The following is a 27,701-nucleotide window of genomic DNA, read 5'->3' on the forward strand; positions in this document are numbered from 1 at the left end:
TTACAAAAGAATGATAACAAGAAAAATATCATTTCAATTCAATATAGTAACCCAAGATTTCTTCTTCTATCAATATTCAGAACAAAGTTAAGATTTTCTTTGCTATCATTTTTAGTCATCAACTAATACAAATATTTACCTTGTGTTATCAATGTTATCCAAGGACTATATAAAGACAATAATTTATAGGAATAGTGTCTTTATTCTGGATCATTCGGTGAAGTTATACTAATTAAACAGTTCTCTTTGAAGATTAATTCATTGAAAGCGATTGCCACTTTTGGCTAGTACAGGATCCACACAAATGGTTCCCAATTTAAGGAGAGAGAAATTCATTTTAATATTTCTAAACATATTAAGTCCAAAATTTTAAACTAAATCAACTCATATACAATGTTTCTCATTAAGAAGTCTACTTGAATAATGAAATAATGTTCACTTGAGGTAATACAAGATAAATAATAACTTATAATTAAATTAGTATCTCTTTTAATACCAGATTTTTTAGGGGGGTACTGGGGATTGAATTTAGGGTCTTTATATTGAGTTATATTCCCAGTCTGTATTTCATTTTTAATTTTAAGACAGGGTCTAAGTTGCTAAGTTGCCCAGGCTGGGCTTCAACTTGTGGGCCTCTTGCCTTATCTTCTCAGAGTGCTGGGATTACAGCCTTATGCCAAGGACTAACTTGTATTGAAAGGTTATATACAAATACTAGTATATGCCATCATTTTTCAAGATGATTTTTTTGTCGGAAAAAGAAGCAAGAGGGCTGGTATGCCTCTGATAAAAACGTTTAACAAATATTGTAATGAGATTCCAATAGCGTTAGCTTTGGAGAATGTTTGATAGAATGTGGATATTTTTATCAGTTGTTAATTCCTCAATTATTTGAATTTTTCCACTGGAAATCTAAACATTTGTGGCTTAGTATACAAAGGAGCGATTAATAATAGGTCATTTGTAAGAGCAAAGCAAGACATCAAATGAGAATTCTGAAGTTACAGTCTCATTTCCAGGGCTGTGCATCTCTTCTCAACTTTCGTTTAAAATATCTACAAGACTGTGGCTGGGAACCTCCAAATAGGGCTAAGCGGTAATTATGTATCTTTCTTCTAGACCTTGTGCTGTCTGTAAGTTCTACTCGATCCTCTGGAGAAAGTAGATGGTACCTCATTCCACTTATCACCATCTTAAGGCATTCAGGATTGTCTTGAAAAGCAGTTCAGCTTGTACCGTTTCACTTAAGAAATTCTTTGATAAAAGTGGAAACCTGACTTTAGCAAGGATATCAACCATAAATGGCTGGCGATTAGGTTCATTGTATTTCAACCACCTGACTGCAGCATCATAAACCTGATCCTCTGTTCTCACAGTCAGAGTGTCCTGGTTAAGAAGACGTGTTACTCACTCGACATCAAATTGTAGAAATTCATCAGTTTTGTAAACTTCAGTAAAATGCTGATGAAAAAAGTCATCTGCTGTAGCTTTCAATTCAGGACAATCCAGACACTCTGCAAGCACACTTATACCAAGGCAATCTGAAGCATCAACTTGTTCTTTCAAAAAATAACACACATTTTCTTCACAGGTTCAATCTAATACTGGTTTGCTGCATCTAACAAAGACTGAACATTGTTGCTATTCACAGAAATTCTACCAGTATAAGCAAATTCCACAAGTTGTTCAATAATATCTGGTTCAGCATCTTTGAGCTGTACTTCAAAAGACTTTGACTCAAGCATGTTAGTTGTGAACATTAAGTTAAAAAAAAAATGACTGGCTGCAGCAAGGACAGCATGGTGAGCAGGTATCTTTCTCTCCTGGACCATGAGGATCACATCACACAGTGTTTTCTGTTTCTGCATGTTGTTCATGACGCCCATGAACCCTGCCAACAATTTAGCTTCTTCTCGAGCAGCAAGTTTCTTCTCGGTCCTCTTCTTACTGCTCTTCTCCATTCCAGAGGCTGCCATCCTCCCTCAGCTCGGCTCAAGCCCAGGGCTGGCCCCGTCGGGCGAGGGGTCGCACTCTCCGGGCTCGCTGGGTCTCTGTTTTCCCAACACTATAGTCAGGACTGCGGCTGTGGCATGTAGCACCCAGCTCTGGGTGGACAGGCGGTCGGCACCACTAGATGGACCAGGGCGGGACACAGGGCCGGTAGGCATCTGTGGCAGAGCCGGAGCCGGGAAAAGCCTGCGTCTTCCTCTCCAGGGGGTGGGGCCTATCGCTGTGCAGAAATTTTAAATTTGCTGTAGTTCCTGTAATTTGCTGTAGTAACTGTTTTAATTTGATTCTTGCTATTATTTCCTGTGCTTTTGGAGTCCTATTAGGAAGTTTTTGTCTGTGCCTATGATTTCAAGTGTTTGCCCTGTGTCTCTTCTAGCAGTTTCAAAGTTTCAGGTCATACACCTATGTCTTAAATTCATTTTGAATTGATCGTGGTACAGGGTAAGAGATAGGGATCTAATTTTAATGATATATGAAAATCCAGTTTTCTCAGCACCATTTGTTGAAGAAGATATCTTTTCTCCTATGTATGTTTTTGGTCCCTTATCAAGAATCAGATAGCTGTAAGTTGTATAGGTTTGTTTCTTTGTTCTCTATTTCATTTGTCAATCTGCCAGCACCATGCTGTTTTTATCACTGTAGCTTCATATTATAATTTGAAATTGGGTATTGTGATGCCTCTAGCCTTGCTCTTTTTTGCCAAAATTGCTTTGGCTACTCTGAGTTTTAATTTTTTAATATGAATTTTAGGATTTTTTTTTTCATTTCTGTGAAGAGTATCATTGGAGTTGTATGCCCATTTTAACAATATTAATTCTGTTGATCCATGAACACAAGAGGTCTTTCCATCTTCTAGTGTCCTCTTCAATTTTTTTCTTCAGTGTTCTACAGTTTTTATTTTAGAGGTATTTTATTTAATTTGATTCCTAGTTTTCTGTTTTTTTGTTTTGGTACTGAAGATTGAACTCGGGTCCTTGTGCTTGCACAGCAGGCAGCAAAACCACTGAGCTAAATCCCTGGCCTAGATTTTTTTTTTTTAAAAGCTATTGTAAATAAAATTGCTTTCTTCATTTCTTTCTTGGGTAGTTCATTATTGGTGTATAGAAAAGCTACTGTTTTTAAATATTGATTTTATATTCTACTCTGCTGAATTTATCAGATATCATGGTCTTTTGGTGGAATCTTTAGGTCTTCTAAGTATGAGTCATATTATATGCAAATAAGGATAATTTGACTTCTTCCTTTTTTATTTGTGTCTGTTTTATTTCTTTCTCTTGCCTAATTTCTCTGGCTAAAATTTCAAGTATGGTATTGAAAGAATAGTGAGAGTGGACATCCTTGACTTGTCCCTAATTTTAGGGGAAATGTTTTTATTTTGTCCCCATTCAGTATGATGCTGCATCATGATCATTTAAATGTACAGTTTGTAAGTATTAAATGTCTTCACACTGTTGTGCAACTAATCTCCAGAACATTTTTATCTTGCAAAACTGAGTCAAGGGGATTTCTAAAGGTCCTTATTCTCCACAAAACCAGCACATAAGGCATAAGGCTTTATTTCCCTTTTGAGAGTTCCAATTTCAGCCCCCTGAGAGTAAGGCAGGTCATTGGCCTCTATTAGGACAGGCAGCAAAGAAATGCTTTAAAGTCCTACCTAGGGACAGGCCATGGGCTTCCTCCTCTCTGCCACCTGGAACCCATTTTTTCTTCAGCAAAACTCACCCTTCCTGACACCTTTGTAATGATGGAATTAAAATCTGTCTTTCACAGTTACCTACTTTGCTTTCTCACTATGAGAAGAAGCCAGGAAGGCCATGGAGGGGGAGTCTGTGCCCACCTAAGGTTTCTACAAGTTCTCCCTCCTCAAAGTTTTTCTTTCCTTTTGTATTAGTTCATTTTCCATAGCTTTAACAAAACACCTGAAGCTTGGTACTTTCAAAGAAGAAAGATTTATGTCAGAGCAGGAGGCTGAAAGCTTAAACAGCATGGCACTTGCTCTGGCTGCATCACATTATGGTAGATCGCATCATGGTGGAAACATGTGAAAGAATCAGAGATCACATGGTGAGACAGAAAGCCAGAGAGTGATTCAGGGATTGGTCGCACTCTTTTATAGCAACTTTCCTCTATAAGAGCCAACTCAAGGTCCCAAAAGAACTACTTCTGTCCCTTCTAAGTGCAGCACCCTAATTACTTCCCACTGCATCCCACCTTTTAAAGGTCCACCAGCTCTTCTTTTTTTGAGGTCCACCAGGTCTTAACATCATCATACTGGGGACCAAACTTCCAATCCACAAGCGTTGGGGACAAACCACATCCAAATCATAGTACCTTCCCAACATCCCTATCTCATTTTAAATTAACACTATTTTACTACACCAATTGATCATTCACATTTCTCCACAGTTTGCTACATTTGTAGGAAATTGTGTGATTATCAGCAATGAAGTTATGGTACCCAACAGAATGTTCCCTCTCATCAGCCTGACGATGCTGCTGTCATGAGGAGTGATGTCTATTGTGGTCACTTGCAGTGTTGTCTGTTTTGTGCCTCTCTGGAGGACTGCACGCTGGCCATCTCCCCTCTGTGTACCCCATTCTGTCTCTTTGTCTGTTGAACTCTCTATAGCTATTGGGTTTTTTTTCATGATTAACCTTCTCTGTCTTCACTCAACTCCCTGACTGTGTCTGTGGAGACTCATTTGTTCTTTGATTTTTGCTATTTCTGCTCCATTTTTCACCTCTATACGTTAAAAAAATGTTCTGCATTGATCGCTCTGGTGAAAGAGAAGAGCCTCTCTGTTATTTAAAGTCCTTGGCATGGTGCCTCCATTTGTAACATATTTTTAACATGTTCTACTTCTTCATGGCATCTTGAAAGAGGAGAGAGACTCCTCTTTCCTTAATGATCCCTTTAATTGTTTTAATTTCTTCCTGTTTCAATGGGAATTTGCATATTCTCTACTCGATCTTGCCAAGTTTCTGAGAAATCTTCATTTTGATCAGGAGAGAGAATCTTGGTCATCACTCTACTCCTCTGAACCACAAGATTTTGGGTCAATCAATGAGCTCTGTGGACCTCAGTTTTTTTCCCTTAAACACACTGATGATCATACTTTACCTAAAGACAAAGTGCTGGGTACCATAATTTAAAAAACATATTTATTACTTTAACAGTTTGGATCTATGACCAGAAAAGAGATGGCTTGGGCTGAGGATGCAGCTCAGTGGCAGAGTGCTTGCTTAGTCTCACGAGTCCCTGTGTCAGTGTGTGTGGTAGGGAGCTTTTGTTTTGTAGTAACCTCTAGTTCATTCATATCCTGTCCTTTCTATTGGTGTATTTCTTCCTTACTTTTTAAAGTCAGATTATGTCAGATTACACTGGGATAAAAACTATGCAGCCCAGGTTGGCCTTGAACTTACGATTCTCCTGCCTTAGCCTCCCGAGTGCTGGAATTACAGGCATGCACCGCTACACTCATCTCTCTTTCACTGCTGTTCATTTTTCTACCCACTTCCCACAGCTTTTAAAAATGCACATTCCTCTCAGGCTTTTAGTCTCACCTATGGAGACCTTACGTTTTGACATACCTTTGGCCTACTGCCCAGGTATCCCAGCTCCCAGAGTTTCTGTGGAACTGTTTTATTCAGTTTGTAGGGAGCTAATTCCAACAACGACACATGTTTAACTAAGGTGTTACAGTTTAAAGTGCTTTCCCATGCGTGATCTTATTTAATTTTCCCAGTAGTTATTTTAAAGGCAGTAGATAAAACCTTACTAATCTCATTTTACTGAGGAGAAAAACTGAGCTTTACTAAGTTTGCTTTCACCAAGACCACACAGGTAGCAAGTGGCCACACCAGAAGCAAAACACAAGCTTCCTAATTCCCAGTTCAGTAGTTTTTCTTTCCACTCTTTCATATCACCTCTGAGTAGGGTTATCACAGGCCACCAGAGAGATAAGAACTATTTCCTAGAAGGGGAATACGTAGGCAAGGCAGGTCCTTTCTGCTTCCAGATGGGGCCCTGGCAGTGAAACCAATCTGGGTAGCAGAGTTGGCTTTGACCCAGACACAGAGCAAGCTCAGATCTATCCATGGTCCTGAGTTCTCCTGACCTGAGCCCACGCTGACCACTCTGGCTCTTGCCTATCTGACTTGATCGCTACCTGTCCACTACTGCATCAGCTACTCTTGAATCTCCCTGACTTCTTGTTTTGTTTTGAGACAGGCTCTTTCTATGCAGTTTAGGATACCCTTGAACTCACCATGTAGTCCAGGGTGGCCTTGAACTCACTGAAATCCTCCTGCCTCAGCCTCTCAGGTGCTGGGATTACAGGTGTGCGCCACCATGCCTGGCACAGCTCCTTGATAAATAGTGAATTTCTCTATACGTTTTCACTCTTGAAAAATGAAAATCAACTTAGGCTTAATTGTTCTCCTTAGCCTTCTTTATATTTATGCCATTAGTTTCATGTGTATCTATTTTAAGCCTTGCTCTATGAATAATTGTGTTAACATCTTTTTTTTTTGGTCTTGTATATTTTTATTTATTTTTTATATTTTATATTATATTGATTTTTCCTTGTTTGTCTCTTTCCTGGTTCTCAGGGTTTTTGCAGTGCTTTGCTTTTATTGCCACTTTCCTACTTCTGAGCTTTTGATTCCAGGAACCAATATGCTTCTTAGCTTTTTTTGTCTTAGGTTATTGGCTCAGGGTTTCCTAGAGAAGTCTGCCTGAACCAAAATCCCCTGTCATATTTAGATTGCTGGGTTCCATTTCTGACCAGGTTTTTGCTTCGGCTGGGATCCTTCTCCACCCAATTTGCCTTATGAACTCAGAGACTTCTGTGCACAAGAAAGCCCCTGCTCGCTCACAAGAGAGTGAATCGGAGCAGCGCCTGCACAAGAGCCTCTCATCATGATTCCTCTCAGTGGTTATTTCTGCTCTGCAACCCTCTGCTCCCCAGGCCACTGTGTACGGTTTGTGGCCACCCCACACTCGCTTATCTGCCCCTCCTCCCCTCCTTTCCATCTTATCCTCTTCTGTCCTCCACTTCCACCCCACCTCTGCTTTGTTGGTCATGTGTAGCCTGCTAGAATTGCTCTGGTATTTCCTGAAGCCCTATTATCTGGCTCAGATAGCTGTAGTATTCCTATGATATTTTCTCACTCCTTTCTGTTTTCTAATTTCTGGGGGAACATATGTTTTTATCTCAGGGATGCCATTTATAAAGCAAGGCTCATTTAATTCTGGTGGTAAATTTGTGAAGTGAAACATGTATACCATTCTTATTTTACAGGCAGAGAAGCTAAGATCTGAAAGACTTAAAGTTCTAAATCAGTAATGGAGGTTGGATTAGACACCTTGTCTGAGGACTTGTGTAGCAATCCAACTCCACACATACTTCCTGAGCTTCTACTGTGTTCAAGGTATTGAATTAGGCACCAGACATACATAAGGGAGAAAAATTGCCCTCCCTGGTTTTATGAAGCTTCCAGGGTGACAAGTAAGCTATGGAATGTCCAAATTACACAGAACCAGAAGCTGTGGATTCAGTACTTCAAGTTCAAAGACATTTACTCATGAAATATGAGAACCAAGAAGGAGGCATTCCTTGAATTCTTTTCACTAGGGTAAGGAGAGAGGGCCCAGGTAAACTATTGGGTGTATGAAATTGAGATAAGCATCAAAAAGTGTGTAAAATTTCCAGCATAATTATACTGAATGTTCAGAGAATGCCTGGTGATTTTGCACTTGGGGGTTGAAAACTTTGATTATGTAGGTTTAGGGAGATAACTTGGGGCTGCATAATATAAAGATTCTAATGCCAGGCAATTTGGTGGTGAATGGAGTTGAAAACTCTTATAATTCGATCATACTGCCTTTCTACATGCATGTGATAAACACACACTCATTATCGTTTTGCAAATGACAGTAAAATGGAGATAGATTCAGGGATATGAAATGGAAAACTCACCACTAATGAAGGTCAAGGTCAACAAAGAAGTTCTCAAGCAAGGTGCTGGTAGCAGTGCTGAGTATCAAGTGGAAGAATCAATACTGACAGTGTTGCCCTGGAGAGAGCAGCTCTCCAGCTCAAAGAGGAAGCTAAAACATGCTGCCCAGGGCTTCCCAGTGAGTGTCTTGAGTCTGAAATATGGCATCTATGGCCTGAATCTTGAGGTCTTTGTTGTGTCTTTGTCTTGGTCACTTTTTCATCACTGGGAAAAAATGTAGACACTTACAACTTAGAGGAAGAGAGGTTTATTTTGGCTCAGTTTCAGTCCACCATGGTTGGATGGCTCCAAGGCAGAAACAGCATGTCAGAGGAACATGGAAGAAGAAAAGGTGCTCAACCTATGGCAACAAGGAAGCAGAGAGAAAAGAGAGGACCGGAGGCATGAATATACCCTTCCAGATCATGCCCCACTCATTCACCTCCAATCAGGCCCCACTTCCTACCAGCACGTTTAGCTACTGAACCCATCAATGGATAAATGCACTGATGAGTATAACATCCCCATGATCCAATCACCCTCTAAACACATGAGGCTTAGGGGAAATATTTTTTATCTAAATAATAGCAGTCTCCTATCTAAATAATAGGAGTCTCCCATTGTGGTAATAGTAAATAAAACTTTCTACAAATGCCTTAAGCCACTGAGACAAGGAAATGGGGGATTGGGGAGAGAGATGATGTTTAAATGTGAAGCAAAGAACAGACTTTGCTAAAGCATACATTAAGCAGCATGTGGCTAAAAATAGCCATCTCTTCCAGGTCGGAACCCAAATTGGAAGAACTCCTCATATACCAGATTCAAAAAGCATATGTCACCCAGTAGTCATGGCAACAGCCATCCCTGAGCAAATGTGAAGAGATGTTTTTGGAATGGGGCTGGGAAAGGAAGTGGACATGACAGTCTTTGGGTAAGGTTGAAGCCTCGTTTTTCTTTACTACTTTCCAGCCCTCTAATTTTCCACAGTCTTTGGTTCTTGTTTCTCTGCAGAAGAAGCTTGAAGAGTTGCTTAGTGTCTTTCCAATGGGCTGGATGGGGCAGGGGTGGGGGAGGATTGAACATCCTACTGGAACTGCAGACAAGGATAAAGGATGAGGCTGCCCGGGGGGCCTTGGCAACTTCTAGGGAAAGGAGTGGTCCAGACCTAATGTGTGTTGGATTATTTTGCTGTTCTCATGTTTTTCTTGTCAATGATCCTCTTAAAATATGTCACTTCATATTGACAATATTAAGTTCTGTGCATCTGTCTTCTGTTTCTGTTGCTTTTTAGTCTCTGTAAATTCCCTGAGGGCGAGGAGTCTGCCTTTTGAGTCCCCCAAACCCATAGCACTGGAACTCTCCTTTAATCTGCCACAATATTATTTGCATGGTGCAGCAGCATGGAATTCTCTTAGAGCTCTGAATGGCTACTCCCATCCCAACTCCTAGAATCCTCAATTCTTACAAGCAGGATTCTGTTATAGGACTTCTTTGAAGACAACTGTAAACTATAAATAGACCACATGAAATCATTATGCACCATACACACTCTTGAGTGTCTGAATAAGTGTAAATGAGTAACTGAAAATTCTTGGGGTGACTTTGGTGATGAGGATAAGTGTATAAGGATCAAAAAAAAAAATCTAGCATCTCCAGGTGTGATGGCGCACACTTGTAATCTTGGCATGCTGGGAGGCTGAAGAAGGGGGGTTGCAAGTTCAAGCCCAGTCTGGACAATGAGGTGATTTAGCAAGACCACAGAGAGAGAGAGAGAGAGAGAGAGAGAGAGAGAGAGAGAGATCCAGTGCAAGGGCCTTGGGTCCAACCTTCAATACTACACTTGATCTTAGCCAAAAGGCCAAGAAGCGATCAACTCTCAATACTATAAAACAGCCAATCAAACAGACAAAACAAAACAAGACAGAACTTGAGTGAGTGTGTTTTCCAGATGGTCAAATAAAGATGCCCTCTGGCCTCCTAGAAAGAGAGGACTAAATTGAGAATATTGGTCAACTGAGAGGTCAGCACAAATTTCCTGAAGACAAAGCCAGGAGTCCTTGTGGCTGGGATTCACGAGATCTCTACTGGCAAAAATCTGAAGCCATCTGGGTTCTTTAGGAAGAGCTCTTCATAAGCACAGAGTTCAAAACATGGCCCCTGTCCTCGTGAGCCTTACTTTTGCACAAGACTGGGAATAATTGATAGGGTTATGATAGTTCTTGATGGCAACCATGACCATCTGGTGTGAAGCAGCCTGGTTTAGTGCCTGCGTGTGTCAAGTGTATTTTCCTCTTTTCTCCATTAATTCTCTGGCCTGTGGAGCCTAGCTGATTTTGGAGAGATTGTCCCTTCTCCCTACCCCAGCTACTTCTAGATTTAGTAAAGAACTCCTCTCTGAGCACAACTTTTATGTGTAAACCAACCCATTCAGAGCTCATGCCTGCCCACCACAACCTTTATGAAGCTCTCAGGTAGAACTAAAATCCTCCTGCCAAAGTCAGACACCAGGCCGTTAGGGACAGGCCCTACATCTCAGAAGCCCATAAAATTATTGAAACTAACCAATCCTAAACCTGTCTGGCCTGTTCACCCTGTCTCATCTATTCATTCCCACAAAAACCACAATAAAGTTCTTCCTCATTCCTTCTGATTCCTGACTAGCTGGGAGGCTTCCTGTGTAGTTCCAAATGAACTGGTGTGCCCTTTTCTCTTCGGAACTGTGTGTGAGCAACCAAGCATCTTTTCAAAATGGCGGTTGTCTCCTGATCCATTGGCCTCATAATAATACAAAACCTACATTTTAAAATAATAAAGGTCAAGCTCTAGAGTCAGAGCTCCTGGACTCAAACTCATCTCCACCATTTATTGGCTATGAGACATGGCCTCCATTTTAAATTTCTAAAATAGAAACAGTAATATCTAACCCATTTGACTATTAGGAGAATTAAATGAGACAATGAATATAAAGGATTTAATTCAGAGTAACTGCCATATATAACTGGCAAATAAATATGATATATAGAATGTAGGGCCTATGCTTTTTTGAAGCCTATAAGCAAATGGAACTTTCAGGAATTTTCAGTCTTCATATTCATTGTCTCACTTGGTCCTTATAGCTCTGTGTAAGTGGGTAGTATGGAGCGCCCTGTTTTACGGACAAGGAAATTGAGCATCAAAGAGTACTAGATAGTCAGTGGAAAGATCGGATTAAGATATAGTTCTTTTTTTCTTTTTTATAATTTTTTTTTTGATAGACTTCTGATAATTAGGTCTTTTTGTCGCTGGACAGAGCTCAAGACAATCCTCTTTAGGAAAAGAGGAGATGAGGCCCTCTACTAGGCCTGGGCAGGTTGTTGACATCAACACAGAAAAGCATTTCTGGATGTGCGAGGCAATGGATTTATTAGACAGAGTGAGAAAGTAAGAGAAAACGGGAGAACTTCAAGAGCTGAGGGGCACAGCTCCGCTGGAGATCAGACTAGCCTTTCAGCAAAGGGGAGGGAACAGCTTTGAAAGAGCTACAATGGGCCTATGGTCTGGTTGACCACTGTCTCACTCCTGGCTTGGCAGGGTGGCTCTGGAGAAGTCCTTATTGCCTGATCAGGTCTCTACCAGATACTTATTTCTGCTTGGGGCAGCCTCCGTTTTGTTTTGTGAAGGTTCTGCTGGAATCCAAGGTGACAACAGGGTCAGAGCACTGGCCAGAGAGATTTCTGGGTGCTTCTTGGTCCCTGACTGTGCTTGTAAATTTCTTATCTTGGTGTCCTCAGTCTTGAAGGGGGATAAGATTTTGCCAGCTTTTAAATGATGAATAGGCCTGTGTGTGGAGCTGAGTGGATCTGACCCAACATGTTAAGGTAATAAAGAAGACAGATACATATGGAGGTGAAGCTTTGTTCAGCTTTTAGCTACACATTGGGCATCTGTAGGACCAAGTGAAGAGTCACTGTTTCTGTTAGCAAAAACTGCTCATAAGTCCCTGACTGCCTCAAAAGGAAACACAAATCACACTTTTAATGGGTAATAGGTAGAAGGTCATGGAGTTTGTTTGTCCTTTGTCCCGGGGTGGTCTTCTGCCTCATTTCCACCAGGCCTTTCTGCTAAGAGCCTATGTAGTGTGGATAAGGACTTGGAAGTCAGACAGACCAAAGTTAAAAGCCAGTTCCACCCCTTATTAGCCTTGCACGCACTGAGCAAGGCTGACGGCCTCTGAATGTTCATTTTTCTCAGCTGCTGTAAGGAAAATCATTCTTTTCTTTTTTAAATTAAATTCTTTCATTGCTACATTGTAGGCATACAACACAATTACATTTCTCATTGGGAACTGTACCTTTACATAATGCATCTTGGTTCTTATTTTTGCCCCATTCCTAGCCCTCCCTTCACCCCCTCCACCCTTCCCTATTTACAAAGACTTTATTTCCATTTTTTCCATTTCTCATCATTTTTCCTTTCCCTTCTTTCCTTTCTCCTGCCCCTCCCACTACCCCACCCCTTTGGACCTTTTCTTCCTATTTTACATTATCGATTATTCATTCTAATCATTGGTACATTTTAGGTATACAATATAATGACATTCATCGTTGGAAATTTGCACCTTTACATAGTCTCTCTTGGTTCTTATTTTTCACCCTTGCCCAGCCCTCCCTTCAACCCCTCCAGTCCTCCCTATTTACAAAGATTTTGCTCCTATTTTTTCATTTTCTCATATTAATCCCATTCCCTTCTATCCTTTCCCCTAGCCCTCCCACTTCCTTCCCCTTTGCCCCTTTTCTTCCTATTTCACATGACCTATTATACATTTAGTCCTTATTTACACTCTCAGTTTCTCACACCAGAGAAACTATTCAGTATTTACACATGTGTCCTATTTATTTCACTTAAGAGTATTGCCTCAATGTACATCCACTTAGCTATAAATGTCTCTAATTTCTCATTTCTTATGGCTGAGTAGTACTCCATTTTATAAGAAAACCACATTTTCTTTATCCAGTCTCCAGTTGATAGGCATTTGGGCTGTTTCCAAGTTTTAGCTATCACAAACTGTGCTGCTATGAACATGGGTGCACGTATATCACTGTGGTATGATTCTTTTAATTCTTTGGGGAAGATCCCCAGCAGGGGAATAGTGGGGTCAAATGGGACTTCCAGTCCTAGTTCTTTGAGTTATCTCCATCCTGATTTCCACAGTGGTTGCACCAGTCTACACTCCCACCAGCAGCGGAGAAGGGTTCCTCTTTCCCCACAGCCCCGCCAGCATTTGTTATTGGTTGATTTCATGATAGCAGCCATTCTTTCTGGAGTGAAGTGGAATCTCAACGTTGTTTTCATTTGCATCTCTCGAATGACCAGTGATGTTGAACATTTTTCCATGTATTTATTTGCTATTTCTACTTCTTTGTCTGAGAAATGTCTGTTCATTTCAGATGCCCATTTTTGGATTGGGTCTTTAAATTTGGGAGGTCTGATCTCTTTAAGTTCTTTATAGATTCGAGATAGTAGACTTTTGTCTGAGGAAGAGCAGGTGAAGATTTTTTTCCCACATTGTGGGTTGTCTCTTCACACTGCTGGTGGTTTCTCTTGCTGTGCAGAAGCCTTTTAATAAGAAGAGATCCCATTTGTTGATTGTTTGTGCTAGTTCACAGGCAACTGAGGTTTTGTTCATAAAATCTTTTCCTACACCCATGTCTTCAAGGGTTCTACCTAACCTCTGTTCCAACTGGTTCAGAGTTTCTATTTTAATATTTAGATCTTTAATCCATTTTGATTTTAGTTTAGTGCATGGTGAGAGATACAGGTCTAGTTTTAATCTTTGGCAAGTTGAAGCCCAATTTTTCCAGCACCATTTATTAAAGAGGCTATCTTTCCTCCAGTGAGGGTGTTTGGCTCCTTTATCGAAGATGAGATGGCTGAGTGTGTCTGGCGTTGTTTCTGCATCTTCTAATCTGTTCCACTGGTCTTCAGGTCTGTTTCTTTGCCAGTACTATGCTGTTTTTATCACAGTAGCTTTGTAGTATAGTTGCAGGTTGGGGATTGTGATACCCCCTGCCATGTCTCTGTTACCTAGAATTGCTTTTGCTATTCTGGGTCTCTTCTTGTTCCAAATGAATTTTTGGATTGTTTTCTCAAGGTCCATGAAGTATGCTGCTGGGATCTCAATTGGAATTGCATTAAATCTATATAGCAGTTTTGGAAGTATGGCCATTTTCACTATATTAATCCTTCCTACCCAGGAGCAGGAGATGTCTGTCCACTTTCTGATATCATCTTCAATCTCTCTTTTCAGAGTGCCATAGTTTTCAGAGAAGAGGTCTTTGATTTCTTTCATTAAGATGATTCCTAGGTATTTCAGTTTTTTGGATGCTGTTGTGAAAGGAATTATTTGCCCTATTTCTCTCTCAGTGAGTCTGTCCTTGGTGTAGAGGAAAGCTATTGATTTTTGTGTGTTGACCTTGTAACCAGCTACTTGACTGAATTTGGTTATTAAGTCTAGAAGACTTTTGGTGGGGTTCTTGGGGTCTTCTATAAACAGTATCATGTCATCTGCAAATAATGACAATTTGACTTCTTCATTACCTATCTTTATTCCTTTTATTTCTTTCTCTTGTCTAATTGCCGTGGCTAATGTTTCCAGAACTATATTGAACAAGAGTGGTGATAGTGGACATCCTTGTCTTGTTCCTGATTTTAGTGTGAAGGGTTTCAGTTTTTGACCATTTAGTATGATATTGGCTGTTGGTTTTTCATAGATGGCTTCTATCAGTTTGAGGTAGAGACCATCTATTCCCATTTTTTGTAGTGTTTTTATCATAAATGCATGTTGGATTTTGTCAAATGCTTTTTCTGCATCTATGGAGATAATCATATGGTTTTTGTCCTTCGCTCTATTGATATAGTGTATTACATTGATTGATTTGCGTATATTGAACCATCCCTGCATCCCTGCATCCCTGGGATGAATCCCACTTTATCAGGGTGTATGATCTTCTTGATGATCTTCTGCATTCTGTTTGCCATCATCTTATTAAGGATATTTGCATCTATGTTCATTAGTGAGATTGGCCTATAGTTCTCTTTTTCGGTTGGGTCTTTCTCTGCTTTGGGGATCAAGGTGATGCTTGCTTCCAGGAATGAATTTGGGAATATTGCTTCCCTTTCAATTTTATTGAAGAGTTTAAACAGTAGTGGCAGCAGTTCCTCTCTAAATGCCTTGTAGAATTCAGCAATGAAGCCATCAGGGCCCGGGCTTTTCTTAGTTGATAAGTTTTTAATTACATTTTCAATATTGGGTTGTTCAGAATTTTAAGGTCTTCTTCATTCAACTTTGGTAATTCATATGTATCTAGGAATCTGTCCATTTCTTCTGTGTTGTCCATCTGATTGGCGTATAGGTTCTGGAAGTAGGTATTGATGATTCTCTGGATTTCTGCTGGATCTGTTGTAATTTCACCCTTTTCATTCCTAATTGCATGGATTTGGGCCTTTTCTTTCCTTTTTCTGACAAGGTTGGCTAAGGGTCTGTCAATTTTGTTGACTCTTTTGAAGAACCAATTCTTGGCTTCATTGATTTTTTGTATCGTTCTCTTAGTCTCCATTGCATTGATTTCTCCTCCGATCTTCATAATTTCCTCCCTTGTATGAGCTCTGGGGTTGTCCTGTTCTTCTTTTTCTAGAAGCTTGAGGTGCAGCATCAGGTTGTTTAATTGGGCTCGTTCTGTTAGGAACATCATTCTTCATCCATTACTTCATTGAGACTTTTCACAAAGGAATTTATCTAAGCTGGTTATAATATGGGGGAATAGGCACTCTCATGCACAATGAACACTTTGATTTCCTTACAAGGAGAACATTAGGTATGCAGAAAGCTTTCTGCATAGGGATGCTCAGCACAGCACTGCCTCAATAATATAATTTAGAAGCAGGTGACATGTGCAGTAATGAGGAAGTTATAATTGTGATATATCCACGTGATGGGATAATACACAGCCATGAAAAATGATGCTTACAAAGTTTTTAACACAAATGTGTTTACTGTTAGGTCAGTGCTTCATGCTTTTTCTCCCTGCTTTATCATTTCATTTTAATCAAAGTTACACATGGCTTAATGAGCAGATAGTTCCATGATACTTGTTAAGAAAATAAGAGCTCCCACAACCATCCCTTTCTAGAAGAAACTGTTTTCAACTCCTTTAGTTGAATATTTAGCATTTTTCTTTTATCCATCTCAATCATAAGATTTTAATATTACTTCTCAGAAAAAGAGACAAGAAAGAGGCTGGTGTCACTCTCCACAGCCATGTTTCAATCGCATGGGTCAGCATACAGAAAGAATTCTCCCCCAAATGCCCATTCCTAGCTCTCCACCGTAGAAAATGTACAAGGAAGAGATGAGCATCTCTCCCCTAATGTCTGCAAAGTATGGAGTAACCGAGAAGGAATGCTCCTGGTTCAACATTGAGTGTAAAAGGACACCAGTGGGAGTTCAGTTAGATACATATAAAGTCCCCAAAAGAAAACAGCACAGTGATGGTGATTCTACTGGAAAGTAGACTTATGAGTAATCTTTACTTTTTTCTCCTATTTTCTAAAATTTCTATAATGCTTGTCCCTTTTATTGTGAGTAAAACCTTTGGCTCGAAAAGGTTGCTAAAAATCTGATGCTTGTTGTAAGGCTGCACCCACACTGAGCCTGCTATATACATGCATTAGGCACCCAGAAATGGCAGTTTCCTTTCCTCTGTCAGCTCACCCATCCTGCAATTTCCGGTCCTTATAAAATGGATGATGAGCATACTTGCAGTCGGATCCAAGACTGAATCATCAGGTGTGATTGGACTGCTGTTGGCATTTGACTCTGCAGAATCTGGAGCCTGCAAAGACTTAGGGTGTAGGGCAGTGGTGGTGAACCTATGGCACGCATGTTATTGTGTTTTTCTTTAAAGACAAAAGATGTTAATGTATGAGTTGTTTTTTCTAAACTAAAACCTTGGCGTTCAGGTTTAATTGCGATGTTGGCACTTAACTATACATAAGTGGGTTTGGGGTTGCAGTTTGGCACTCAGTCTCTAAAAGTTTCGCCATCACTGGTCTAGGGTGAGGGTGGCTGTCCCTGAGCCAGGTATGGCCAGCAGCAGACCTGAGCCAAGGACCTGTGTCCACTACAACCCACTGACAACTCAGCCTTGCAGCACTAGTGGGGAAGAAGACCTGGGTTCTAGAAGAGAACTGTGGAGGCAGGTGGGTTGTCTGAGAATGGGATACAGAAAGCGGTCAAAGGAAGGTATAAGGTTCCTTAGACCCTGAGGAAGGAACAAGGTAGTTTAGTGTCTCAGTTTGGTTTCTCCCAGAACCAGTCCCTGAGGCAAAGACTCAAGGGCAGGAGTTCATTTGGCAGTTCAGGGGAAGGAGGGATCGGAACAAGAAAGGGGAGCATCAGCAGGCAAAGGATTACAACCTGTTATCTCCGTGACACTTTTACAAGTGTGCCAGGTTATCAAACAGATACTATGTTGGAGAACTGGAGCATAATCTTTTGGGGAAATTTTGGGAAATCGTGCAAAAAACATGCTGCAGAGCTGCCCAGTCCTAAAGGGGGCATTTACTGCGCTGCGTATACACAGACCCCTTCTGTCATTAGCAGAGGGCACCTCCCAGCAGGTCTCATTTCTTGCCACTAAGCATCATGGTGCACACAGACAGAATAGCTTTCCACAGTTTCCAGAAAACTCTTCAAGTAAGTACTTGTAATCCTGGAGGCTGGAAATCTGGAGGAGGCCATCAAGTGAGAAGGCCTAAAATACAGGGCCTGCTGCCCTGGGGTGAAGGCATCACTTCCTGGATGGTGGATTGATAAAAGTTAGTTTTCCCCTCTGTGTAAGATGGTCATGTAATCTATTATTCCAAACTAGGACATCCTAAAAGTAAAAGAGGACACCATTAAAAGTTATGTTAGGGTTCTGGCTCATATGTAGATGCAAAAGATAGTTTCATAGAAGTAGAAGAGTGGTTGTTAGAGGTTGGGGGGTGAAAGAGGGAGGATAGAATCAGGTGGATAACAGATACCAGAACATTGTCCCATAGTAGAAACAAGTTCTATGTTCTACAGCATGGCAGGGTGACCATAGTTCACAATAATGTATTATGTATTTTGTAAAGAACTAGAAGACAAGAGTTCTTCCCAGCACACACAAAATGATATGTGTTTAAAGAGATAAAAAGGCTAATTACCCTGATTTGGTAGTTCTCCATTGTGTACATGTACTGAATTATCACAATGTAACCCATACATATGTACAATTATTGGGCCGGAGATTTAGCTCAGTGGTGCTGCCACCTGCTTCGTAAGCACAAGGTCCGAGTTTGATCCCCAGTACCAAAAAACAAAACAAAACAAAACATATGTACAATTATTATAACTCAATAAAAGGAAGTTATGCTGGGGCAAGAGGTGTAAGTGAGGACTGCCCCAGACATATCAGGGACATAGTCACTCCACGGTCTAGTTGTCCATTTGATCCAGGCATATGAACTTTCTCTTTCTTGTTTTTATGTTAACAAATTCTGCAGTGATTACAATAACTAAGGAAAAGGATAGCCAGAGTGTTATCTAACTGGTTGGATGTAGAATAAAGACTATGAAAGATATAAGAGACTAATTCATTTATTCAATCACTCATTAACTTATTTATCAATCTACTGTGTCCCAGGCACTGTCTAGGCTTAGAGGCTGCAGAGGTGCCTAGGACAGCATTCCTGCTCTCAAGAGACTTATGGTCTAGAAGGAGAGACAGACAGAACAGCAAATAAATTAGAGCAAGTGTGTAACTGCAATGCAAATGGTTTCCTAAAGTATACAACAAAGGGTACAGTGATAGTACTGGGAAGCATGTGTGTGTGTGTGTGTGTGTGTGTGTGTGTGTGTGTGTGTGTGTGGTTGATTGGTCCTTTGTCAGGAAAATGCTCCAAGGAAAGTAAAATGTTTTACAAGGACAAAAACATTTTCTCCAAAAACAAAAAGGGGAAGCTTTTTAGACAGAGGAAGTGGTATGAATTCAGGCTAGGATGTACAAAGAAGTACTAGTTGAGCCCTAGGGTACCAGGACTGCTTCAGACCTTAGGAAATTATTGGTGACAAGACTCTTGTTTTTAAATACTACTCTTACACCAATGGATAGATGCACTACTGACAGCCAAATGTGGAAATGGCCCACATATCCATTAACAGATGAATGGATACACAAAATGTGGCATGTATACACATGTGATGAAAAATGTAATCGCTAAAAGGAGCAAAACTTACTACAACATAGAGAGATGAACCTTGAAAACTATGCTGAGATAAGCTAATCTCGAAAGGACAAATATTGTGTGGAAGACCTAGAATAGGCAAATTCACAGAGGCAGAAGATAGCATAGTCGTTACCAGTACCTAGGGGAGTGGGTAATGGGGAATCATTATTTAATAAGTATAGAACTCTTGATTGATGAAAAAGTTTGGGAAATGAATAGTGGTGATAACTGCACAACATTGTGAATGCACTTCATACTGCTGAATTGTACACTTAAAATGATTAAAATGGTAAATTATGTTCTATATAGTTTATCCGTTTTAAAAATTCTTGTTTTCACAGAGCTTATATTATGGCAAAGGAGACAGACAATAAATAAATGAATGGATAATTGAGCAGATTATCACAGATTATAATAAGTACAATGGAAGAAAAAATCAGAGGGATAAGATAGAGAGCCAAGGGGGTGATATTTTGGAGTCATCAACATGTTATGCTTCCCAACAGCAGCATGGAACCCCTACAGAATCAAGATTAAGGAAAGAATTGTGGAAGAATGAACTGGCGAGGCAGGTGGGGGTTGGTGGTTATGTTATGGACAGATTTTTTTTTTTTTTTTTGGTACCGGGGATTGAACTCGGATTATGGACAATTTTTATGCCATACTAAAATGTTTTGGCTTTATTCCGAGAGCCAGTGAAGGCTGTAAGAAAGGCAGTGGTTAGCTTTGGCCACAACATACAGGAAGCACTAGTGGGTGAAGCCAGATGTAGAGCACCACGTAGGAGGCTATTTCTGTGATTCTGGTCAGAAAGGAGGAAGGGCTCAACTTGGGTGGTGGCAGGGAATGAGAGGAGTGGAGACGTGTTCCAGATGTGGAGTCAGCAAGCTCTACAACTGGAAGGTGAGGGGCAGGAAGGAGTCCAGGTTTCTGGTTTGGAAACTAGGTGGATGGTGATATCTCAGCTAAGCCAAGGGTCATAGCTGGAGGAAAAGGAGGTGAGTTTACAGTGGATCTGTGTTTGAAGTGTCTAGGGAAGCCATTAATGGGTAGCTCTGGAATGTGAGAGTGACTGGAATCGGAAATACAGATCATGGGGTCATAAGCATCAAGGGAAGGTTAACAATCATGGGAATAGCTGAGATCTTTCCCAGAAGTGAATACAGAAGGAGAAGAGGAGAAGGCCAGAGTTAGGACACTGGGGAATACCTAGTACAGCACAGCTCAGAGATGAAGGGGAAGCAGAAGGTGATGATCAGCAAGACAAGTGGTCAAGAGAAAGAAGGACTCGGGGAGTCATCATCTTTGTAGGGGGCAGTGGTTCTCCAAGATCTTTACCAGCGCAGATGACACAGGCCATTGTGGGCGGAAGCCCAGCTGCACAGGGAAGAGGGTGAGGGAGAGGCAGAAAACAGACAGGGCACATGGAGTGTTCTTTGGGGGAACTTGACTAGGAAAAGAAACCAAGAGACAAGGGGATTAGTAGCCATACAGGGGAAGGAAAGCTTCTGTGTACTTTTTAAAGAATGAGAGAGTCTTTTATAAATATGTGTTTTGAAATAATTTTAGATTTACGAAAAAATTGCAAAAACGACACCATTTCCTTTATGCCTTCATCCAGCTTTCTCTGATTGCACACAACACATTCCTAATTGGATGTGACCATCATACAATAATCAAAACCAGAAAACTGACATTGATACAAGGGTGAAATTTGCACATCCTCAGTGTCTTTTTATTTTCTGTTTCAGGATCCAACCAGGATCACACATGCACTCAGTTGCACATCTCCTTGGTTCCCTCCATCTGGGATAGTCTTCCAGCCTTTCTTTGTCTTTCTTGGCTTGAAGAATAGAGAGTATAGCTGGAGAGGTGGGTATTTTACTTTTATTTTTAATTTAATTTAATGCTTTTGGAGAGTGCTGACCAGGTATTCTGTGGAATGTCTCCCAATTTGGATTTTTCCTGTTTCCTATCAAATCAGGTTTGGATTGAGGGCTTCTCGGTGTGTCCTATTAGAAGATACATGATGTTGCATGATGTTAGTTGTGATGTAAACTCTGATTAGTTTATTCAGGTGTGTGACGTATTTATCCACTGTAAAGTATACAGTTATTACTGAAGTGTTTTCCTGATGATGACGTTCTGCTTTCATCATTCTTTCTGTATTTATTAATTGGAACTCCACTGTATGGAAGTTTTCCCTCTTCCTGTTTGTTTTATTTGTTTGTTCGTTCATAGCAGCACAAACTCGTGAGTACCTGTGCTGTTCTTTCAGTGCTCCACTTGTCCCAGCTGTGGCTATTGGGAGCCCTTTTTGGGTGGCTGCTCTGGCATGCCATGGTGGCACACCCTTCGCTCCATGCTGCATCTGTACTAGCTGCATCACAAGATGTCCCACACTCATTTTGTACCTCCTTGCTCCAGATTTGGAAGCAAGGAAGCCCTGATTGTTTGTTAATTGAAGAATGGTATTTAGAAACCAAGATCTGGGCTGCCATTACTCTCATGTCATCTCAACTGATAGAGCTGGGAAATATGCATATCAGATATTTGTTACATTCCTACTCATCTGCATCTCTACAATTAGCCCTCTGTATGTATATTAAAATCAAATTCACACTGATATCTTCAATTCCAATCTAATCCCACAGGGTTCATTTTAGGGCCCCCATTTTCTCTATTTGTAATTCTTTTCTCCTTTAGTGAGAAATGTAGCTCTCCTTGTCTGCTGTATATCTACACTTGCTCAGTTCTATTATACCGTTAGTATCAAAACTTTGTGAGAGATAAATGTAGTCACGAGAAGACAACTTGTCTGTATAGTTCTTTTCGTCTTTAGCCTGACAGTCCATAGTCAAATGTTGGTTTTCAAGTAACCTAGGTTAATTCTTTTCTTCTCCATATTCCTTAAGTATGGTTATGTGCTTATTTGTAATAGAGTTAAGCTTATTTATTACTGTTTGAATTTCATTTGGGGTTCTGTCTAGATTCTGGCTGATTTTATTTATATCTTTATTTTGGAGATTAGGTAAAACATTATTGTGGTTCTAAGAATCAGGATTATATGAAAAGATCTTCCCAGGGAGGGCAAGGAAATGGGGAAAAAATAAGAACAAAATACATCAGGTAAAGGTACAAGTTCCCAACGATGAATGTAAATGTACTGTATACCTAAAATGTACCAGTAAAAGAATTTAAGAGGAAAAAAGAAAAGACCTTCCCAGAGAACTGTCACAGTGCCCTCCTCCCTGCTACTCCATTCCTGCTCCTCAAAGGGAACAGCGGACTTTTAAATTTGTCTGTGTGCTGAGGAATAGAACCCAACAAACATGGGAGCCACGACTGAGAGGAAGGGGTTAACAAAGGAGGAAGTTGACTGTAAAAGGCAAAACCAGGGAAGACGTGGGAAAATTTGTAGTTGTGGAAAGACTGAAAGTCGAGGAAGTTTTTGTTTGGTGTGTTAGTTTTCCAGTACTGTAACAAAAACTGAGGACAGCAGGTTCATTTTGGCTCTTAGATTTGGAGGTTCCAGTCCATGAACCCATGGGGCCCTTGGTTTTAAGCCTGAGGGATGGGCAGCACATCACAGTGAGAGTATGTGTCAGAGTAAAGCTGCTCACCTCATGACCCGGAAGCACAAAGAAAGAAGAGGAAGAATGGGCTAGGGTTTCACTGTCCTCTTCAAGGGCATGCCACCATTGATCTGAAGACCTCACATTAGGCCCCACCTTTTAAAGGTTTTACCACCTCCCATTAATGCCAAGCTGAGGACTAAGCATTTAGCACATGGGCCTTTGGAGGACATTCCAGATCCAAACTACAGTATTTGACAATGTTTCTTCTCAGCAAAGGAGGAAAGGTTATCTATTGCAAACAAAAGCTGGAGTGAGCAGGCGCAGCAAAAGGAGGCTGGGTGTGAGCAGGAGGGCACAGGGCATGGCATGAGAAGGTGGGGGTGGAGCTATCCAGGCCAGAGTCTGCTGGGAGCATGACCTGAGGAACCTGTAAACAAGGCTGGTGCAAGCCTGGCTCCTGGGGGTCCTGGCTGGGAAAGGAAGGAGCCAGTTAGGGGAAGGGAGATTAAAAGACAATCTTATGGGAAGAACAAAGGTTGTGGCTAGAGAGGTGAATATCTTAATCTCAACTTTAATTCCAAGAGCAAAGCAGTTCAGAATGATGACAAAATCCACTCATTCCACAAACAGAAAGTGCATACTGTCCTCCAGGCTTTGTGCTTAGCTGGAGGAATAGCACTGAGTCATGGGAGCTAATGTGCCATTCTATTAATAATACTATTTATGGGGTGCCGTGTGCCATGTGTCACATAAACTCTTTACCCTCACAGCACCCGGTGATGCAGATTCTACTACTTTCTTATTGGGAGGCACGGAGAAGTGCGTTAACTTGCTCAAGTTTACACAGTTGGCCAGTGGCAGAACCAGGACTGCAGTGCCTGAAGCGTGGCTCCTGTACGCACACTCTGGATCCTGTACTGAAGTGTGTCAGTGCACATGGGTCAGAAAGTGCAGGCGAAGGTTTCAGGAAACCGAGAGCCCAGGAAATGAGGCAAGTCATCTGTACGGATGCAGAAGTCACCTGAGGTGGGGCAAGAGTTGGGGTAAAGAGGAAGGCTGTGAGTCAGGTGCCAGGTGAGGAGGTCCTGGTTTTTCTATTCCTTGGCTCACTGTCCTCTAACCTTTGAGGAGGAGCCAGTCAACCCTTGTCTGGAGATGAAGCTCCACCCATGCCGTAGGGCCAAATCTTGCCTACAGAGAGGATCTGTAAGACTGGACTTCCATATTCTTAGCCTCAGCATTGAGGCCTCTCACTCCAGGTGTGACTCTCACCTGGACCCTTTACCTGTCTGAGTCAGAGCCCATGCTCTGCAGGGATGGGCTCGGGATTCCATGAGCAGTGTTCTTTGGACCATTCTCTTCATCTGGCTTCCTATTCTTCAACCCATTTTCAGGGCTCAAATCCTCACATACCAACCACCATTCCTGTCTTTTTGGCCTCCTGATACAAGCCTTCCTGCTCTGGTCCCTTTTGATGTTACCTCAGTGCTGAGTGGGGACTCCCTGAGGCCCGCAAGGGAGGATGTCAGAGGGTGAAAGGGTGTAAAGAAACAGATCTAGATGACAGAATATGAACTCCTGGATTAGGTGCTTGCTCCCTGGTTCTGAGAGCACCTCGGCAAGGCCCTGGGAGAGTTTCTCTCAGGAGAGTTCCTCTTGCTGTTGTTCCCACCCCTCCCTGTCCATCCGAGCATTTCCTCACTGATTTCTGCTTCAAACTGAGGAGGCAACACTTTTTGCAGTTGTCTGTGTGCTGTGTGTCATCTAAACTCGCACACGGTTAGGCCAAAATATACCTTACTCTGGGGAAGCTTCGGAGGAACTTCCGGTCCTGGTGCCTTCACTGCACTGCCATTGCTAGTCAAGTACTGAGCCAGAAAGGGCCACCATGACAGAGCAGGCTGGCCTGTCCCGCCACCTGTTTAGAGATCACGGGGGCTCAAGACACCTGATAGATGAATGCTGCATGAATGAACGATGGAGTTATTTATTTGGGGCTGTGTTTATATGTGTGTGAGGAGGATTTGGGGTTGACTTTCTGGGATCCAGAAGAACAGACAGTAGAACTTTGCCAGCCAACGGTCCCCTCATTCTTGCTTTTCCTTTACTCCCCAGCTTTGGACCTGGCGGAGCCATCAGAATGTTCATCCCTGTGCTGTCCACCCAGGAAAGCAAGCGTCAGCCTGTGGGGCTGCTCTGTGGCAGCACAGACAGCTTGTGGAAGACAGGAGGATGGTCATTAGCCTCATCTGTAAGGCCCAGCAGAAGGCTCTGGAGGGCCTTTCAGGGCTGTGCTCGCAGTGCCTGGGTGGGAGGCTTGCGGGGAGGGGGGTCCTGCACTCTGCCAAACCTGCCCTGGGCCCCTCCCTCTGGCACTGTTTGCGTATCTTCCTGCTTCCTCCAGACATCTCATTCTCCTTGGATTGTAAATAAAAGAACAATATAGCCACATATTTATAGTCTCTGTGAATCACTGGTGACTAATTTTTCCCATTTTGTCACCCAAATAGTTTTCTCTTTAGCCTCCCAGTGAGGGCACAGCACCAAGCAATCATTCAGATGGAAATGTACATTTTTATTTTTAAAATTCCTTTGGTAACACAAGACAGAAGTTTCGCAAATACAAATATTTAACAAACAATAGCCAGGTTTCTCTCTTTAAAAGTGACATTTTTATTTGCGTCCAGCTCAGTGGAGTCAGAGAACTTTTCCCACTGAACCTCAGGACTAGCAGGGTTTTCCAGCGCTCTGTGGTCTGTCCTCTTATGCCCAGGGTAGATTTAAAAGTGAAAACACTCCTGGAATAAAAGGCATCACTCCTATTTTTCCACTATTGTTTGTTGGCTGGATGTCTTCAGCAAAGAAATGGTCTTCCAGTGTTTTGGTTACGTATCATTATGTTCCATTTGGTAAACCCAAGTTACCAAAAGAAAGCTGGGCAGTCAGTTTCCAATGGCCTGTTGAGTGTGATATATTCGTATTTAATACTAATTGCTTGCTGTAAAATTTGGCCTCCTGAATTTTGTTTTTCCACGATCAGCATTCTTCATGTCTCTTACCCAAGGGCTCCATCATTCCTGCACAACTCAAATAATTTATTGCATCGCCTCTGAGCAATTTCTTTCTGTGCTGTGTTTCTCGAAAACTCAGTCATCTCCTAAACAAAATCATGGAGGAATGGAAGGAATGAGAGGCAGAGGAAAGGATCTGAGGAGGAGACTGGAGAGGGAAAGACAAGAGGAGCAATTATAGGGGGAAGTTGTTTAGCCAGAAAAAAAAATGTCCTGTAGTTAGCATTTCTAAGTTGCTGAGAAATGAATGGACACGGCTGCTTGGCACAGGAGTGTCTCTGATGGTCTCTCTCTCTCTCTCTCTCTCTCTCTCTCTCTCTCTCTCTCTGTGTGTGTGTGTGTGTGTAAGGAGGTCACAGAAAGTGTATTGAGAAAGAAGGACCAGCTAAGAGGCAAAGCCAGGGAGGGAGAGAGGGGGAAAGGATGATTGGAAGGAGAGCTGGGAGGCCAGGGGGCTTTCGAAAGACAGATAAGATGGTTCTGGAAAACCTTAGTCTCCCCTGATTCAAGCTCACACTTAGCTCAAGGTCAGGGTCCTACAACTTTCTCCCAGTGACCTCTGCTCTAACTGGCTGCCTCTCTGGTTCCTATTGCAATGAGTGCGCTTGTGAAATAATTTTAGCTGGCTATCCATCAGGTCTGAGGATGCAATGTCATTTGCCCTAGAAGGCTCAAACCTGTGCCTTGGCTTTGTGTTAGGTTCTTGCTCCCAGGAGCAAATGGCTTTTCACCTCTGGATCCCCACCCTGAGCATGTTTTGACCACGGAACTAGGCAGGCTTCAAGGAGCCAGGCTTTCCTGCCTGCCAACTGAAATTTTGCCAGTGCTGATTTTACACATTCCTATTAGTTTTTAACAAGTATTTACTTTAGTTATTAAATAGCAACTGCAAGGCCATAAACTTACAGATCATGTGACTGGAAGTTGATGCTATAATTTTCTAAGGGTCTTTATGTAGAACCAGCTTCCTAACCTTTCATTAACCCCTGTCCTTGGTCAACTACTGCACAATAATTAATTGAGCATTTCCTGTGTGCAAAACCCCATAGTAGATCCTATAGAAGGCATAAAAAAGTCCAATCCTCTTCCCTTGAGCCAGGAAAGGAGGAAGCGAGTACTGTGCTGACTCCATCAAGCCTTTTGCTGGGAACCTCTCACTGCTCAGGCCTCATTGTTCTCTACCCCATTATCATCTGCCTTCCAACCAGCAGGGACTTCTCAGTTCCAGGTAGGTGATTTCTGCTCTCTGGTCACTGGTCATTCAAACCCGGCTTAAAGAGGCTGACTTCCTGGGAAAGAAGGGGAAGCTGGTGCTTTAAGGGTCCTAGCAACCATCCTGCCACATCCCATTCCCATTCCTTGTTTCACTCTCTGCAAATCTGGGCAGGCAGAGGCTGCCAGTCTCATCCTTCAAGACATTTCCTGTGCCTGGCACAGAGCCTGGCTTTGGTGGGAGGGTCTCATTAGGCAGGTATGAGAGGAAAGAAGAAATGTGGTCCCCCCAAGGTGGGTGAAGGGAGGCTCTGTGAAAGCTCAGCTCCATGGCTTGGGACCCTCCGATTATCTTAACATTCAGGATGGTGACTACACACTACCTCCTCTTTCCTCCCTGCCTGCAGGAGTGCCGGAGAGGTCTTCCCAAGCCTGGCTGCTCAGGGCTGCAGGAATCTCGCAGGCTCCTCCCGGTCAGCCCCTAGCTCAAACATGGAGTGACCAGGCCTCCATGAGAAGTGTCACAGAGCATGGAAGGGTT

General features: G+C 41.9%; 1 long non-coding RNA gene and 1 pseudogene across 2 annotated transcripts; one reads left to right on the forward strand and one right to left on the reverse strand.

The window, feature by feature from the left end:
• Positions 1-334: 334 nt before the first annotated feature.
• Positions 335-2,508, reverse strand: LOC101701194 (kelch-like protein 7 pseudogene; annotated as a pseudogene).
• A 6,187-nt stretch (positions 2,509-8,695) lies between these two features.
• Positions 8,696-25,321, forward strand: LOC147827037 (uncharacterized). 2 transcript variants are annotated; one of them, XR_015453210.1, is made up of 3 exons: positions 8,696-8,941; positions 21,051-21,171; positions 24,993-25,321. It is a non-coding gene; the product is annotated as an uncharacterized LOC147827037 (long non-coding RNA). The 2 variants fall into 2 exon arrangements; XR_015453211.1 differs by lacking the exon at positions 24,993-25,321 and adding an exon at positions 23,648-24,365.
• Positions 25,322-27,701: the final 2,380 nt, after the last annotated feature.

Source organism: Heterocephalus glaber, unplaced genomic scaffold (assembly GCF_053883595.1).
Source record: "Heterocephalus glaber isolate CG9 unplaced genomic scaffold, H.glaber_assembly_v1.0 deba00001457, whole genome shotgun sequence".
NCBI lineage: Eukaryota > Metazoa > Chordata > Mammalia > Rodentia > Bathyergidae > Heterocephalus > Heterocephalus glaber.